Raw genomic sequence first — 16,717 nt, 5'->3', positions numbered from 1 at the left:
GGACTGAAACCTAATTTAAACCCAAGCAGTTGTGTGCTACAAGTTGCCAAGAGCCAGCGAGCGCAGCGGTTTGCTCAGCACTGGCACGGGGCAGCTTAGGCTGGGTTTGTGTGGCTCAGTGAAACCAGGACTTTCTTCTAGCTGCCTCATAAAGCCCATCCTAGAAGGTTAGCTTCATGCTCTTCTCTTGTATGGTTTGAAATCTTAACACAAAAGTAGAGACAGACTTGTCTAAGATCTGTGTGTCATCCCCACTGTTGTTTAATGCGTTGCAGCTGAATGCACTGAAACAGTGGCAAACGTCACCAATAAAACCCAGTGATTATTCTTTACCGGTCAGCATGCAGGTAGATGCTTTCATCTGAATATGTATACAGAATTTACTATTAGTACCAAAATTATTCTGAATTCCCGAATACCACACTGTTATTAATGCCATGTAAAGAGTGTCCATGGAGCACTCTCCAAGTTTGTCAGCGCGGGAGCAAAAGGGTTAATCTCAATGAATTTCTGAAGTGATTTAGCTAAATTGCATTAAACCATTATTCAGATATTTGTATTAAGAATTAAAAATGCCTTGATTCAATTTTCTTTACCCGACTTCCAAAGCAATTTAAGTTAAAATCAAATTAAAAGCATTTTATTTCTGAATATGAGGGTGTGCACAGAATTTAACACAGTTTAACTAAATCTCCTTACAAGTGACTGAGGCAGAGAAGAAAGCCACGACAATTGCCACAGCCTCCAAAAGAAATCAAGACAACTCTCTCTAACAAGACTCCATTTCTTCAGATAGTTAAAATCTATCTTGTGCATTTAAGGAGGGATAGGAGGAAAGTGGAAATGTATATGCCTCGCGCAATAACATTATATAATGCCATCCAATACCAGAGGCAAACGTTGGACTATTCAGTCTCATCCCATATGGCAAGACAAATGTTCTCCCAGTTTATTATTAATAGCGCTGTGACAACACTGTGACTCAGCATCAGAAATCATTATTTTAAATATCTTCCACCAGAAGTGCCTTGGCACGAGCCTTTTTTCCACAGAAGGTCAGTCCTGACTAAAACCTTCCACCCAGCACTGAGATTAGCATGGTAATGCAACAACCTGGTGATCCACTTCGACATTAAAATAAACGTGTGTCCTAAACTTTGTGGAGTTGATATAGCATTTTGAATTATAGATCAAGGAGAAAAAATTAATGGATGAACGTTAAAATCATTAAAGTAGCTTTTCACTGCAAACAAAGAGTGAATCCCAAGTCAGCTATCAGATGTATCAGTTTAGGTTTTTCCTCCCAAAGTATGCATAAATCTCTTCAGTCTCGTCTTTTGTCATCTTCTTGTCAAAAGAAATTTCACATTGCTTCCCCCCATCATTACTCCCCCTGGCTTCTGAAAACATTTCACTTTAAAATTTTATCACAGAGGAGTTTTTTTCCCTTCTAGGTTTTGTGGAGGGTTATGCTATGAAATGCATAGAAGAAGATTCTATTTAAAAAGAAAAAAAAGCCTTAATACAATTAGTGAAAAAAAACAATAAAAATCATAGAATGACTGAACAACCTTGATATTTTCTCTCTCTGAATCTACCTTCATTTCATTTCCAAAGTCCAATTGAAGCTGCAGAGTTTGATGGGCATTTTCCCTCATTAGACTGTATGTGACGCTCTTACAGGAGAAAATAGATGGATCTGTCACCCAGGCAGACTCCCAGCAACTGCTTCCTTGTGACATCCCTTCCTCAGCCATGAACACCTCCTTCATTAGTTCACAACAACTACGGCTAGTACCTAAAGGCTGTAAAAAAAAAAAGCCCACCACCAAATGACAGACATCCATTTTAAAAGACTTGACAGTTTCAGTTACTGAAACTTTCTATGTGTTTCTCCACCTAATTTTTTGCATAAGCTAACACATGCATTTCTCTAGTAAGCAGGTTGGTGTGGAGATCAAGAGTAACTTAGCTTTATAAATGCACATAAGTAGGAGCTAACAGCACAAGGAAGATCCTCTACATTTATTAAAGCAAGCATGTGACACACATAACCTGTATAAATGCAACCAACAGCTTCTCTTCAGTACCTGTAGTTGTTAAATCCCATTGGAAGATCATTTCCTAGCGCAGATACAGTCATATGAACTCCAGTAGGTGGGATGTACTCTCTGCACAACTGCATCCATACATAAGGAGCCAGTACTTTTACTGGGCAAGGTGACAGAGAGATGGAATAAGCATCTTCTACTGTGTTTCAGCAGAAATCGAGTTTTAACGGATGAGACCTTGGGTAATATGTTGCCTGTCATCTGCAATTTCTATAGAGTTAGAAAAAAGCAAAAAAACCCGCCAAAAATGGGAAAAAAATAACATAATAATTTTGCTCATAATAGTATTCTAATACCCATATGAAGTTGGACATGTTTGTCATTCTATAACATTTTCATGCTTCATTCTGCAGCTTCAATGATCATATAACACTGTTTTCTAGGATATATTTTTTTTAATCTGTAGAAGTAACTCTTAAAAGGGCATGAGACAACAACTTTGCTTTTGGGTATCACAGATACTTGCAGACAAAAGAAACAATGAACTTGATTCCCTCGAGCTCCCTTAAAGTTTTGGAAGGACCCTTTTGTGCCTCACTCTTCATGCCTCTGCATTTTCCTGGTCCTCACGTCCTCTTCTTAGGATTTTCAACCCTATCTCAAATGCCATTATCAAATAATATTAATTCCCACCATCATATCCTCTTTAGATCTATTCCTTCTCTTTAACTGTCTTCACACCCCAACCGTCATCCCAGGGTTTCTGCCCACAGCCCCAACCTAATGCCTCATTTCCCTCTTCGGCTCAGCCACTTCCAAGTTCCCTCTCCCGTATTCAAGCCTTTACCAGATCAGTACCTGTCCTCTTACCCTTCGCCTCCTCATTTTCTCTCTTTCCCCCTAATCTCTCATCTGATCTCAGTGCAACGCCAAAGAATTGGCTTCTCACTTCTCCCTCTACTCTCACTCCAGCATCAGACCACCTCCATATCCACTCCCGCCCGAGAGCTCCCCGGCTCCCATGCTCCCTTTTCCTCTGTCCTTGCCCCTGCCCCATCCCTTTGAATTTTAGTGAGATGACTCCCTCCCACACTGCCTGTCCTGTGGGATGGGAGGACACTTGCTGTGGAGAGGAATCCCATTTTGATTGCACTTTGTCACTGGGTAAACGCAGCCCAGGAGGCTTCATAGCTTTTCTATTTTTCTTGAATTTTTTGTGACACTGATTTTGAGACAATTTTAGGAGTAGGCGTGTTGTACATCATATTCAGCACACAAGAGCTTCTGGCTGTAACCCAGCAGAAACCTCCTACATTTCACAGGTGGTTTGTGAGCTGCAGATGGAGAACTTCTGTGTAAAAAACTTAAAAAAAAAAAATCATCCAGCCTTATTCGTCCTTTAATTACACTTGGTTTTACCACTTCTTCACATTCTCTGCCTTTCTGAACACTGCAGAATTGTGTTCTACTTAAAGAAAGGTTTTAAAAAGTAATAAGCTCTCTTATTTTGTAACAATATTCCCACTGCTATCAATTTATTTCATTAACTTCCATCTTTCCTGTTCTCCTTCGTGCTGTTGCAAAGAAACTTAGTCCTTGGCTGGCAATAGGCACACACACTAAATATTGACCTGAAGGGGCTTCTGCAAAGAGAAACGTAGTTTGCCGGTGACAGATCAGAAGAGCAGGGGAAAAGGTATGAATGAAGAAGCATATCTTCGACAGCTTAATCGGACACCAACTCAGCAATTTTCACAATATATTTTTGTAATGGTTTTTACAAGCCACTAAGCTGCCAGTTTTCCCTGCCCAGGCTGAATTTTCCCTGGTCATAGCTCTTCCTCAAGGAACACTTCTCTTACAAACAAGTCCCCTTGCAATACCAGTTTTAAGCTTTTGGTCCGGCTGCCCAGTGGGCTGCTCTGCCAGATTCTCGCTTCCAAATACTGCATTAAAGTAAGAGCTGCTGAAAAGCACAAAATCTATCATCTAGTGAACCATGATATCACTGCCTGTAGCACCAATTAAATAAATAAAATGTACTCCTGACTGCACAGGGGAAGAGTATGACTGAGGTTTACAAAGTCATTGAACACCGTTGATAATGTGGATTAATGCAGAACCTTTATTCACCAAACCCCCCAACAGTAGACTGAAAAGCACTCAGACTAGCATGAGATATGCAGATAAAAGCAGGTACTTTTCTACACAGCTGGTAGTGAACTACTGGAATTTGTTTACATGAGCTTATCAAAGCAGACACTAACAGCAGATTCAAAAATGGATTAGGTGAGTTCACAGACAATAAGTCCAAAACCAGATACTAAAAAGAGCATCCATGACCCAACAGTTGTGGATGTTGAGGGTATACAAAGGGAATGGACTGCAGAAAGTGGCTGGGCTTACATGCTCGCTTCAAATAATAGCTTTTGTTGCCTCCACTGAAGATGGATACTGAGCTACATCAACCCGCAGGATACATGACCTAGCAGGCACCAAGGTTCTTGCCGGGCAGTTCAATATCAAAGACAAATGGAGAGTCTGGAAGGAGACAGGACAGAGAATTTTATCTGTCCGAGTAAAGCTGGAATAATGGTCTAAATAGTCTAAGAATAGCTATTTCCCTTCCTTCACGGCCAGCCTACAACTCAGTAATGAGAGAATTATTACAAAGAACTTTGTTCTGACATAGTTTACTGCACAGTTCTGTGATTCAACAATGCACAAAGACTCGAGGCAAGCACTCAAGGTTTGAGCTGTGACCCTGCAAGCTTTCCACGCGCCACTTGTCACCACACAGCGGGAAACAGCGATACTACCGCTGTGCTCAGAGGTTATGAGCCCTGGTCCTCTTCACTGTCTGATGTAGATCAGAGAGAACCTCCATGACAGACAATGGACTTAAGCTACTCTAAAGAGTGATGGGACTAGAATCAGGTCCTTAATGTTTATTTGTAAAAGTTGGTGGAAGTTAATCATGAACAGCTGTTGCTTCCCAAATAACCCCTGCTGAAGCTGGAGGTGATTTACCCTCTCATTAGGAATATGTCTCTGATGCATTACTTACCATGATACATTCTGGCTATTAAGCTACAGTATGCCTAGAAGACAGTGTCTCAAGACCTACCTATCCATTTCTTAAGATCTACTTTTCCTAGTATGCAATATCCTTTTCACTTTCCAGCATAAACTAAGCATTTTATCCCAAAAATGGCAAAAAATAGCTCATTGTTTTTCCAGCCAGCTCATCTGCAACAAGGACTGGTTTCAGCCAAAATTAAAGGTAAGAAAAAAAGGCCATTTATCTTTAAACTGACTTTTCAAATTTGCTTCTAATCAACTGGGAAATTCGTTTGTTGCCTTAAAAAAAGGAGCTAAGTCGAAAGGAGAATAAAAATGTATTTCAAGTCCTATTGCTTTTGTTCATTTTCATCAGACTCAAGTATTTAAACTCTCAAAAGGACATAAAATAGTCAAAACAGTATGCATGACAGATCAAACAATGCACCTGTTGCAATTATTTTATAATTAAGCCCTGAAGGCGTAGCATTTAGAAAGAGTCAATCTATCAGGTTGAAATCCAACTCTATAAACACAGAGTCAGATTTGCAAGTGTCCAGGTTTTACTGTTAGTGAAGAGAAATCAAGTAAGAATACAATGCAGAAATTTGATATTTCTTTACCTTGGACATTTCTCCTTGGTGATAGCATATGCCCCAAGAGCTTAGAGAAACAGATATGCAACTAGTAGAAAGATAACAGTACACAGGTGCTTGTTTCTTTGGTTTCAGGGCCCAGCAGTGTTATAAGACTACTTGCAAGTGTATCGCTTACTACTTCCCACTAGACCGGTATTTGCATCTATATCATGCCATACTGCCTAGATAACAAAACATAGGGTATGGTCTGTGCATCTCACAAGAAAATTAAAAGAATAACATGGTCATTTAACCCAACCCCTTTCCATGCAGCTGTAAGCTCTCATTAAGCAACAACCACAAACAGACTAGTTAAGTTTTGAATTGTCACTGCGTCCATGTTACTTGAGAGGTTGTAAATTTGCTGTCTAATCCCAGCCTTTCTCACTGTTAATAAATACAAAATTTTGACAAAAACAAGTCCAGCGCACACCAGGGGTAAAGCAAAAACACCCATGCAAAGACCTAGAAGTTACCATCAGCTGTTGTTGAGAGGTAACTCAAAACCAGTGCCAAATAAAGTTCCAAAAGAAATACACAATGGTAATAGCACAGGCTATATCTTCAAAGAAACTCTAGAGCTGGAGCTCCCAAATGGAGAAGTTTAAAGTACTCATTTTCACATATTTTGTATATGTCTTCTTAAAAAAGAATTCCACCCATGGGTAACTGTCTGGGATAGTGACTTGATGTTCTTTTTACTTATATTAATGGAAAGTAAATTTAAATTGTATGAAGGAAGATGTGAACTTTAGACTCACCAGGTTCTCCACTCAGAGGCTATAGATATAAGTAGTCTGATGTACAGAGAGCAAGTTAATTTTGCGTCCTCCACATACACATGAAATAATTGATACAATGACAACCTCAGCAAACTGACCTGGTTTTGAAGAGTTTAGTTATCATTTCAGTTACATGCAGAGCTCATCTGGGCCCTCTATACAGGGCGAATTCCCTTATAATGCAAAAATATGGCTACAATCATTTTCAATCCAATTCTAATTTGTCTTGCCACACAAAAATAGCATGCAGCACAATTAATATGCATAATATATAAACCCATTAATGGACTGCATTTAGGTGAGCTAAAGGAAGTGAACCAAGATCACCTTAAATCTTCTTATATGCTTTTTGCTGATACCATGACAGCTAGGAATTAAACATGCAAAGAACTTTTATTGAACTGTCCAGATCCTGTTTATATTCAATCAAAGTAGCCCACTTTATCAGGCTGCTCTTGACATTGCTGCAAAATAGATAACAGCTAAATCAGAGATTGTCAAACTGAAGTAACTGTCAGGAATTAAATGGTATTGCTGAATAAAAGCCATAATTGAAATGCACAAAAACCCCTCCAAAACAATGTGGGAAACTTTAGATGACATTGCAGAGACATCAAAAGTCCCTGATACAGCAATAGAATTGAGCAGATTGTTTGGGCAAAATGTCATCATTTCAGCTTTCTTGTGCCTTATTACACACAGACATCATCTGGGACTCTGCAGAGTACTGAATTACTATTTACAGCATTTTGACCTTGAACATCACAGTTGCATTAATATAGTCCATTCAGTGGAACAGACAGATAGTTATGAGGTCAGTGAAAGTGTATAACAGATTTTTGTATTCAAAGAGGAAAAAAAAATTAGTGACTTGTATAGATCCTAAAAGGAAACATCTGTTCATAAAACACCTGGACTAACAAAGGGCAATCTTTTCTACACAACAGTTAAGATGCAATATATTATTGATCAAGCGTTGTAAGAGGTTTAACACCCTTTCAGAGCTCTCATGATACTCTAATTATGTGATGTAAATTAGAATCTCTAAAACCTGTAAGTTTCTTGAAGATGAAATTTAGTCACCCTCAAGCATGCCTTATTAACTAAGTGACAAAGAATTGTAAGCAGGAGTTTAAAATTCAGTATTCATTCAAAAGAAACCAATTTGAGAATTTCAAATACTCCACTAACAGCAGGAGGCTAGCGGTATATAGCCTGATTATTTCACATCCTAAAGCTTTTTTCATCCCTACATTTATAGTGACATCTGCAAGCGCTAATAGAGTTCTCTCTAGGATGGGGATCATTAAGTCAAAGTACTCAAGCACAATGGGCAATGAAAGATTGAATTTGTTCATGCTCATAACAATTGACAATGATGCTAATATACATGAGTACTTCATTGAGTTTGTGCAGCTTATTCAACATCTGGAGACTCTTCCCTGGATTTCTCTGCAATCAGTATAAAACTTTAAATAAATACTTAGGAACATACACCTTTCAAATACATATCTGTAACCTGCTTTTCATTATCTGGAATTGCCCATAAAGAACTTCAAGAATCAATGGGAGAAAAGAATACTGAGCATTTTTCATACTGTGGGAAGTCAAAAACCCAGTACGGTGAAGTCTGCCTTTCCTACCTGTGATACCACCGATATGTCCATTTGAGACTTGATTCAACACTGTTAACATCAGTGGGAGTTTTGCCACTGATTTCTAATGAGTTCAAGAGCTCACTCCTTGAAGTATTTTCATCAGGAAGGTGAGAACAAATGAGGAGAAAAAACCCTCACTCTTTTGGTATTTAGTCACTCTCAAAAAAAAAGCATCAAATGATTTCAAGTAGAGAATAAGAGCGAAGGCTCATCTAGCACCCTAGGTCTGACAGCAGCCTGCAGCGGATGCTTGGGAACCAGCTAGGTCCAGTGCACCATTACATCTCTTCGCACTGGGAAACAGCACCCTGAATCAAAAGAATACATAGAAGGTTTGAGGTGCAGAATTCATTGTATGTTAATTATATTAACAAAATGCAAAATAACACTGCAAAAGGACTACCAAAAGCCTTCCTGATAAAACAAAGCTCTTTTAATCCATCATGAGATCCAAAACCAAAGCTCTTCTATGCATCTTGAAATCCAAAAGACACAGACTGCCCAGTTTTCCTCCACCCTGAGGAAAAATATGTCCCTGACTATAGATACAAATACTATTATGAATATCCCTCATACCTATTTGCCTTCAAAAGGCAAAACTAAAACAAAAACCAGATTGAACTGCAGGAATTGTATGTCAAATTCTCTTTTGAGCTAGAGGCCATCATTGATTTATATATCTACACACATGGAACTCATAATTTTCTTGCACGATCACATTATATTTATTTTTAAAAAGGAGCTTTTTCATGAATTTACATCTTGAATAGATTACTGAGTGTGAATGTACATGCTCACTCACATGCACAGGAGATTTTGGCATACACAGTGTTATGCATAAAGCTGAGTATAAAGACATTGTGGTTCTGCTTCTTTGCAACACCTATTTGTATTGCTTGCAGTAAGCAATATGAGTATCATCCAAAATATTTACTGAAGAAGAGTGCTGACCTACACCTCTCATAATTATTTTCTTATTTTAAAATCTGAATGTCATTTGCACTGATTCAAATTATTTTAAAAACATTTGCTCAATGCAAATAACATAAAACAGTCGTTTATGGTTAACCCTTGTGTAAAGACACTCATGTTTTTATTTGCTTTTCAAATTACAGAATATAGAAGTAATTTTTTTTTTTTAATAAAGAACTTCTTTATCAGCCTTTCATACCATCTTACATCATTTGTCAATAAGAAACAACTGCAGTAGAATTAGACACCTCAAAAGACATAGGACAGGTTTTATGGCATATGGCAACAGACTCTTGTGTCTGTTAAGAACAAATAAAATTATAACCTACTTCATCATGATTTTTCACAGGTTGTGAAATTATACATTTCTTTTCAATCCAGCAAAAATTTGGACCATTTCTGCTCCATATATTATCTTTCAAGATCAGCAGTTATTCTTTTCACAATGTGATGGATATTGCGCTGGATTATACAAACCCAACTGCATCTGTTCTCTCGTTTTCTAGATATTACATTCATTGTATTTCACAGCATGAACTCACAATCAAGATCCTGAATATTGCTCCATGATAAATACCACAGATGAAGAAATGGTCCAGTGCCAATGTTATTTTCATGGTGCTGGCACATCTCGTCTCACTGCTCATCACTGCACTTGGTAGTAAACACTATTTCAGTTTCAAAAAATTTTCAGGCACTACTGTAGCATTCAGTTGGAAAGTAATTTTTACAAGTATTTTAATATACTTCATGGTTTTTTCCTTCAGCAACTCTTTCTACAAATCAATAATACCCTTCCCTTCCTTGAACATTTGTAGAAGCAGGAGTTGATCCTGTCAATGGTTACACCAGTAAGCAAGTTTAGCTATGTTACTGCCCCGTTATATTCAGTAGGACTACACATATAGTGAAATTCTGGCAAGACTCGTAGCCTTGATATATCAGCTCAGCTCTTCACTGAAATACAACCATCTCTGGGGTAAAGCATGATAAATATTCAACAGCACAGGGAAACACTACACTGCAGATTTAAGGCTCAATCTGGCAAATACTTACACAAGAGTATATTTTCTTCACACTGTTAAAGAAAAATACTTATACATAAATGTATTCATAGACACAAGATTGCAGAGTACGGGACCCAAGAGAGGAAGGAGAATGGGGAAGGAGGAGAGAGCCTTTTCAATGCACCCCAGGGTTTTCAGAGTGTATTGAATCTCTTGCCAAAAGGCAGAGAGGCCACAAGGTGATCAACGCAGCAACAGCTGGAACCAAAACTATGCAGGAATGCCCCGTAGCAGGAATAGGGATGCCAGCCCAGCACTGCCAATGTCCAGGGAACCAAAGAATCTGACTGAGCACTGCTGATGGCAAACCAGGCTGTTGAAACATCTGCGCATTAAGATGGAAGATAACAGGCAGAAGTTAAAGCCCTTTTCTGACGTACAGTTGCAGGATCTATCAGGATGACATACCCCTTTCAGTTTTACCTCTCTCCCCAAAGTTGGTAGAATTTTCCAAATAATCCAAAGTGCCTGACACTCTTCAGAAAGCTCCACTCACGCATATTTTCATAAACTAGATAATATTCTGTGCGTGTAATACCTAGTCTTTGGACATCTGACCAAGTGTATTTCCCATTTTTCCTTGGGAAACTGAAATTTCTTCTCTGATCTAGCTTCATTTCAGCACTATAAAAAGGAGCCAGTCAAAACTGGCACTATCTGGCACAGCTTCCTGGAGAAACATTTCCCTGTTTCGCTCTTCAGAAAGGTCTGCAATAAAGAGATACCTGTAAGCCATCTTTTCTAAAACTGTATTTTCCATTTAATAACTCATACAGAACCAGAATGACAGGAAATGGGTTAATGGATTCCTTTTTTAGTCACCTAGACTTAATTCAGCCTCTTCAGTGCATAGAAATGGAAAATTTTTCATTCTCTCCCATATGTGTATGTATGTGGCTTACTGAAGTATAAGATAGTCTCTTCAATCTGGAGAAACTCACTGACACGAAAAGATAGATGTATAATATTTGGTGACCATATATTAGGTACCTATTTCAGTACTTGCACAGGCTGATATTCAGCAATAATACGCTGAAGTTATTTGAACCAGTCTGAAAAGGCTGCTTATGTTTTATACTCATGAGTAGTGATGCCCTTTACTATGCCATTAACAACAAGTTTATCAAAATCATAATGGCTCAGCTGCAACAGATCTAATTTATTTTCTAGAGGGGTTTTTTTTGTTTGGTTGGTTGGGGTTTTTTTGGGTTTTGTTTTTGGGGGTTTTTTAATGTGGGAAGTTGGGGTTCTCATTTCTGTCTTGTTTGAGACAGGACTTTTTCCATAAAGGGACAATTATTTCACACAGTTGAAGCTTTAAAGAAAGTAGATGTCAATTCAAATTGTCTTTTCAACCCACACCAATTGAGGAACTGTCATTTTTCTGCTGATGGAAGCCACTTGGCCCTCTGGCAAGGTAAGAATAAAAGACAACTGATATTTCCAAAGCTGCATGAAGGATTTAGGCATAAAATTTCCATTTTACTTTTGATGTATCTGAAGCTACAGACATGTGAATAGGTAAAAACCTACGGCAAACTGCAGCATAGCATATGCTTAGCTATGAGCAGACCTTGTACTGAAACGTACCTATTTGTAAGAACATAAGAATTTGTAAGATCAATCAAGCCCTGATTCTTTCTGTTGTAAATACATTGCTCTTAGCATGGGGTTAAATTATTTTGGGGTTGTGTCACATGCTTGGATCTTGAGAAATGCAAGGCTACTACTAGGCAACATTATTTCTGTTCCTTGAAAGAGAAATATATGGATGCTTTCTATACTTCATATATAGTTATACTCAAACTATTATCGTATTTTGGTTGGAATCCAAAAGGAAACAGTACAAATCAAGATATGACCAAAAGGCCAGTTCATGATTTTTATGTCACTTGTCCTCAGTAATGACAATGAGACCTTGTCATATCCATCTAACTGTTAAATGGTAAGATGGAGGACACAGTGGGAACAGGATACCTACCTCAGGGACAAATTACACACTAGCTTGGGTATGCTTGTCACAACCCATAAAGGAGTACATACATTCATTCTGTACAGCCATGTTATACTTTTCAAAGCTTTGCACAGTACTTTTGCTTTAGTTAAATTCTTAACAAATTCAATTTCTCACTTTATATCTAAGAAATTTTTCTGCACTTGTCAAATTGACTTCAGTGGTGGTTGATAAACAATCACAGACATTTATTGGAGAAGCTAGAAACCGTATTCATAGGAATGCCTCACTCCTTGCCTTTTTGTGTCTTTTTTCTATCATTTTTTTGCTCTAAAGTTTTTGATCTTCTGCACCTATCCTCTCCTGTTGTAACTTTTTTTTTTCATTTCTCATGTCTAAAATTCTTCTCCTGACCACCAACTCCTTAATAATTCCACTAATCATTTATATTGCTAGAGAAGGTTTCTAACAGCTTCCACCCCCATCTTTTTGGTTGTGTAAAGAAAATGAAACAATGAAATTGCAAGAGACCCAAGACTTTGAAAAGGGCAAGTGAAGGAGGAGACCTCAAAAGATCATACAAACTTTCCATTCACAATCTAATATACCTGGACAAGTGCAAAGTGAATAAAACCTCTGAACTTTTAGACATTTATGCACTGAATGCATTGAATGTGTTCTTTCTACATTTTCAAACACTTTGAAAAATATTAGCAACATTTACCATTTTAAAAATGAATGTGCACTTCAGTTTGGTTTTTATAATACTAAGAAATCGGGTTGATGAACATTTCCACTAAAATTGTCTAATGTGTTTCTTCAGCCAACATTCTGCAGATATATTATAGTCACCTATCACAGTCACAGTGCTTGCATTATGCAGTAAAATAATGGGGATATGGGAAAATCTAGCTCCTGAAAATGTTTGAAACTGGCTCAATAACTCTTAGATCTCTTGGGGCTCAACTTACTTTTATTTTTGTGTGTAATTACCTAAGCCTTTTGGGCCATTTATTTGGGACTTCCTTTTGAGAAGAATGAATATTAAAAACTAATTGTGCCTCCTTAGAATATAATTATTCACTTTTGGAAGTAAAAAAATATAAAAGGCAACCCCCAAATTGTTTTAAGATATATGTTATGTAGTGCAACCCGTTCAATAAAGGGAATATCATATGTTTCTAACAGGTTTTGCCAAAGAAAAGACTTGGTTAGATAGTCACTTGTCAGCACATTTTCAAATGAACAGTACTTCAGACTGTTATTGTCCCTTGGGTTCCAATCGATACAATGGCTTCATGGGATTAAATTAAATGCAAACTCTCCAAAGGTCACAAACTATTGGTCCAAGGTAGCCCAAATTAATCAATGTATAAAGATCTCTCAGTACACTGAGGGAGACGTAATACTCCTGAGCTGTTAAATTTCAGGACAGCCTCATGTGTAAGGATGTAGCTTCTGTCGGGGTGCTTGAAACACTGGAGATACAGATTTTCAGCCACCCACATGCCAAAGGAGTGAGAAAGCTATTTGGTGGCCTGTCACTCCCATCAAAACCTTCAGCAGAGTTATGGTGCTTCTGCACTTTCTGTAGATTTTCTGCCAAGATCGGATGGTGAAGTGAAGTTTGGGGAGGGGTATTATGTACAGGTACTGAAATAAAGAAAGCAACACTTCTAGTATCCATACACATTGAAAGATACAAGTCACTAAATGAATTGCTATGCTAAAACTTAAGGAAAAGAGGCTAGAGATTATGTAAATACTTGCATCTCTAAGTGCAAATCCTAGACAACGATCATCGGTGAGCAGTTATCCCATACGCACTCCATGCTTGGCCCTATTCTCTCAAAAAGCTCACTGTAAGTTTATGTCCCTATTAAACACTACTGGTAGACTATATTGGTGAGGCAGTGTCATCCCTGCAGCTCAGGTAGATACAAGGATAGTAGCAAAACTGCAATTAAACAAGTGTGCCTTATTTTATTCAAAGTTTGAAGGATATGTTATACCAGGGCAAGTTGTATCTGTGCTAAGAGGACTTTGCTGGTTTGGTATACTCACATACATGTTTTTCTTGTAAAGTGCTCCTTGTTAGACCAGCTTTTAAAAAAAGAATAGTAGTGAACAATGAGGTGGATCTGAGGCAATTATAACTCTCAAGCTAATGATAGGTTTTATCTTCATATTTTCTGGGTAAATCATTTTCCTCACACTAGGAAGGAGGGGCACAATCTGCCAGGAGCACACTTCTTGTAGAATGGGGCTACACTTAAACTTTAAAAAAAAAAAAATCCTTTATTTTTTAGATATTGCATTTATATGTTCAAGATTGCACCTGCAGGATGAATCTTTGTATGCTTCCAGCCCACTCCAGGAACCTTTACCTCCTTCTACTGTTCCACATAAAATTTTAAATAATATCCACTGCTTTCACCTAGTACATTTTTGTTAGCTGAAGAAGCAGAAAATATTTTTAGCCAACAAGTTCAATTTATGTAGGTTAAACTCCTACTCTTCAGATAAAGCCATGTAAAGGTTTGGCATATACATATGGCATATACAGAAGGGTACCATAGCTTACCATTTCACATGATTGTACTCTTTTCTTTTCTTTCTGGAAATTTTGTCCAAGTAACATTTCAGGACTACTTTCCATGTGTAGCTCATGTCTGCAAGCACACTGAATCCTGATACTCTGTTCATGTATGATACTTCTGTCCGAAAAAATCACAAACAAAAATCTTAATTACATCTCTAAGAGGCAAGTTGAGGAGATGTCACGTAAAATCTCAGCATTAAAATTTAGCCTCTTACCTGAACTTAAATCAGTTTCTGTCTATGTTGTCTGACACATGCAAAATGAAAAAGTTTATAATTGTAGTGTAATTGTATTTCTTATGAGAGAGAGTTTGCATCTTACCTATTCATTTCCAAGAATGAATCCAGAAAGATTTTTATCCAGGTATTGTTCAGAGGCACGAGAGGGTAATATGAAGGAGGAGTGGAGGGAATTACCCTCTGCAGGTGCTTCCTTTCAAGGGAGGAAGGGTAGGCAAACTCATCCATGGTAACTGCTTTTCAATGATGGAGAATAATATTGGTAATCAATGGTGACAGAAGCACAGCAATCCCATAAACAGCTGCTGGGGCAACTCTTTGGCCTCATGAGGTTGTGACCTAGCCCCTGGTACTGTATTCTTTCTGCCTCATGATGGAACGAGGAGAAGCCACGTACCTTACAGAAAATGTCCTCAAAGTCTTCAAACAGATAAGAAATTTAAAAAGATACAAGTCCAAGTTTACCATTCTATTACCCATCTCAAGTTCACTATTATGGCTTTCTATACAGCAGCCTAGACTTCCAGAATTAATTAACTATAAATCTCTACTCTGGAACTTGGTATGGTAATTCAGTCTTAGCTGGTCCTACATAAAATCTATGGGTTGGTGAGTATACCTGCATCATTTTTTTCCCCATATTTATTCTCAAAAAATTCATTTACACATTAAAAAGCCTCTTTCTTTGTGTCTTTGCCACTTCTGTGTCATGGTATAATAGCCTATTTCTTGTGCTACAATTGATTACACTATATAGAGTAAGGAGAGAAAGTTGAAAGCTTCTGATAATGGGAATACTTCTCTAAAAACATGTTTGTAGGAAGTCCATCATCTAAACACTAGATATTCTCATTTTCTAGCAAAAGCTGGATTCATCCTTATATTATAGTGAGAGGGAAAATATCATGTGAATGGGACCTGTAGTCTAATTAAATGAATATATTAAAAGTTTCTGGTTTTGACAGGTAAGAAGTAGCTGTCATTCTTTTCAGCACTTTGTGAATTAAGCTGCTGTCCTTCATTATCCCAAAAGATTATTATTGCTCTGTTTCTCGTGAGTGCAGTGAGCTAGAACAGCAGAGATAATAGGTTATTATAGGCAAATTTGGCTTTGACATTTATATGATAAATTTGAAGTCAATTAGAGGAAAAATACTCCATTAGATAAAGTGAGTGTACCAATTACTGCACTGAAGAGCTATTGCTAATAGTATAATTGAAATTTATAGAGTGGTGGTCCCAGCACTGTAGAATTATATTGTATAAGTGATGGCAATAACAGGCATGTAAACATTTTAGTTCCTAACCATTTGCAGGCTGAGTATGGAGAGGTTTTTTTTTTTTTATTAGGAATCTACTTCCATCCTGATGTTAAAAATCCAATCAGAATTACCAGGAAAGGGCTTATGTGAGACGCTTACCTTTCTCCATAAGTTCTAGCAAAAGAAAAGAAATAGCCTTTTTTGGTAAAGCATATGTACATTTTCATGGAAATGAAGTATATGTATAAGGAATGATTAAGAGAAAGTAAAAATAAAATTTTCCCCAGCAGGGGAAATTTTTTAGTGCTGAGAGAATTAATCAAATGTAAAACTTAATATAAACACACAGTAACAGGAGAAATTTGAAAAAATATTTTGGTCAAATTTAGGTAGGGAGATGGCAAAAAGGGAAGGGTTTCTGTCTTAGATATC

The sequence above is a fragment of the Ciconia boyciana genome, chromosome 7 (assembly GCF_034638445.1).
Source record: "Ciconia boyciana chromosome 7, ASM3463844v1, whole genome shotgun sequence".
NCBI lineage: Eukaryota > Metazoa > Chordata > Aves > Ciconiiformes > Ciconiidae > Ciconia > Ciconia boyciana.
The sequence above is the reverse complement of the archived record's forward strand: the minus strand, read 5'-3'. Positions refer to the sequence as shown.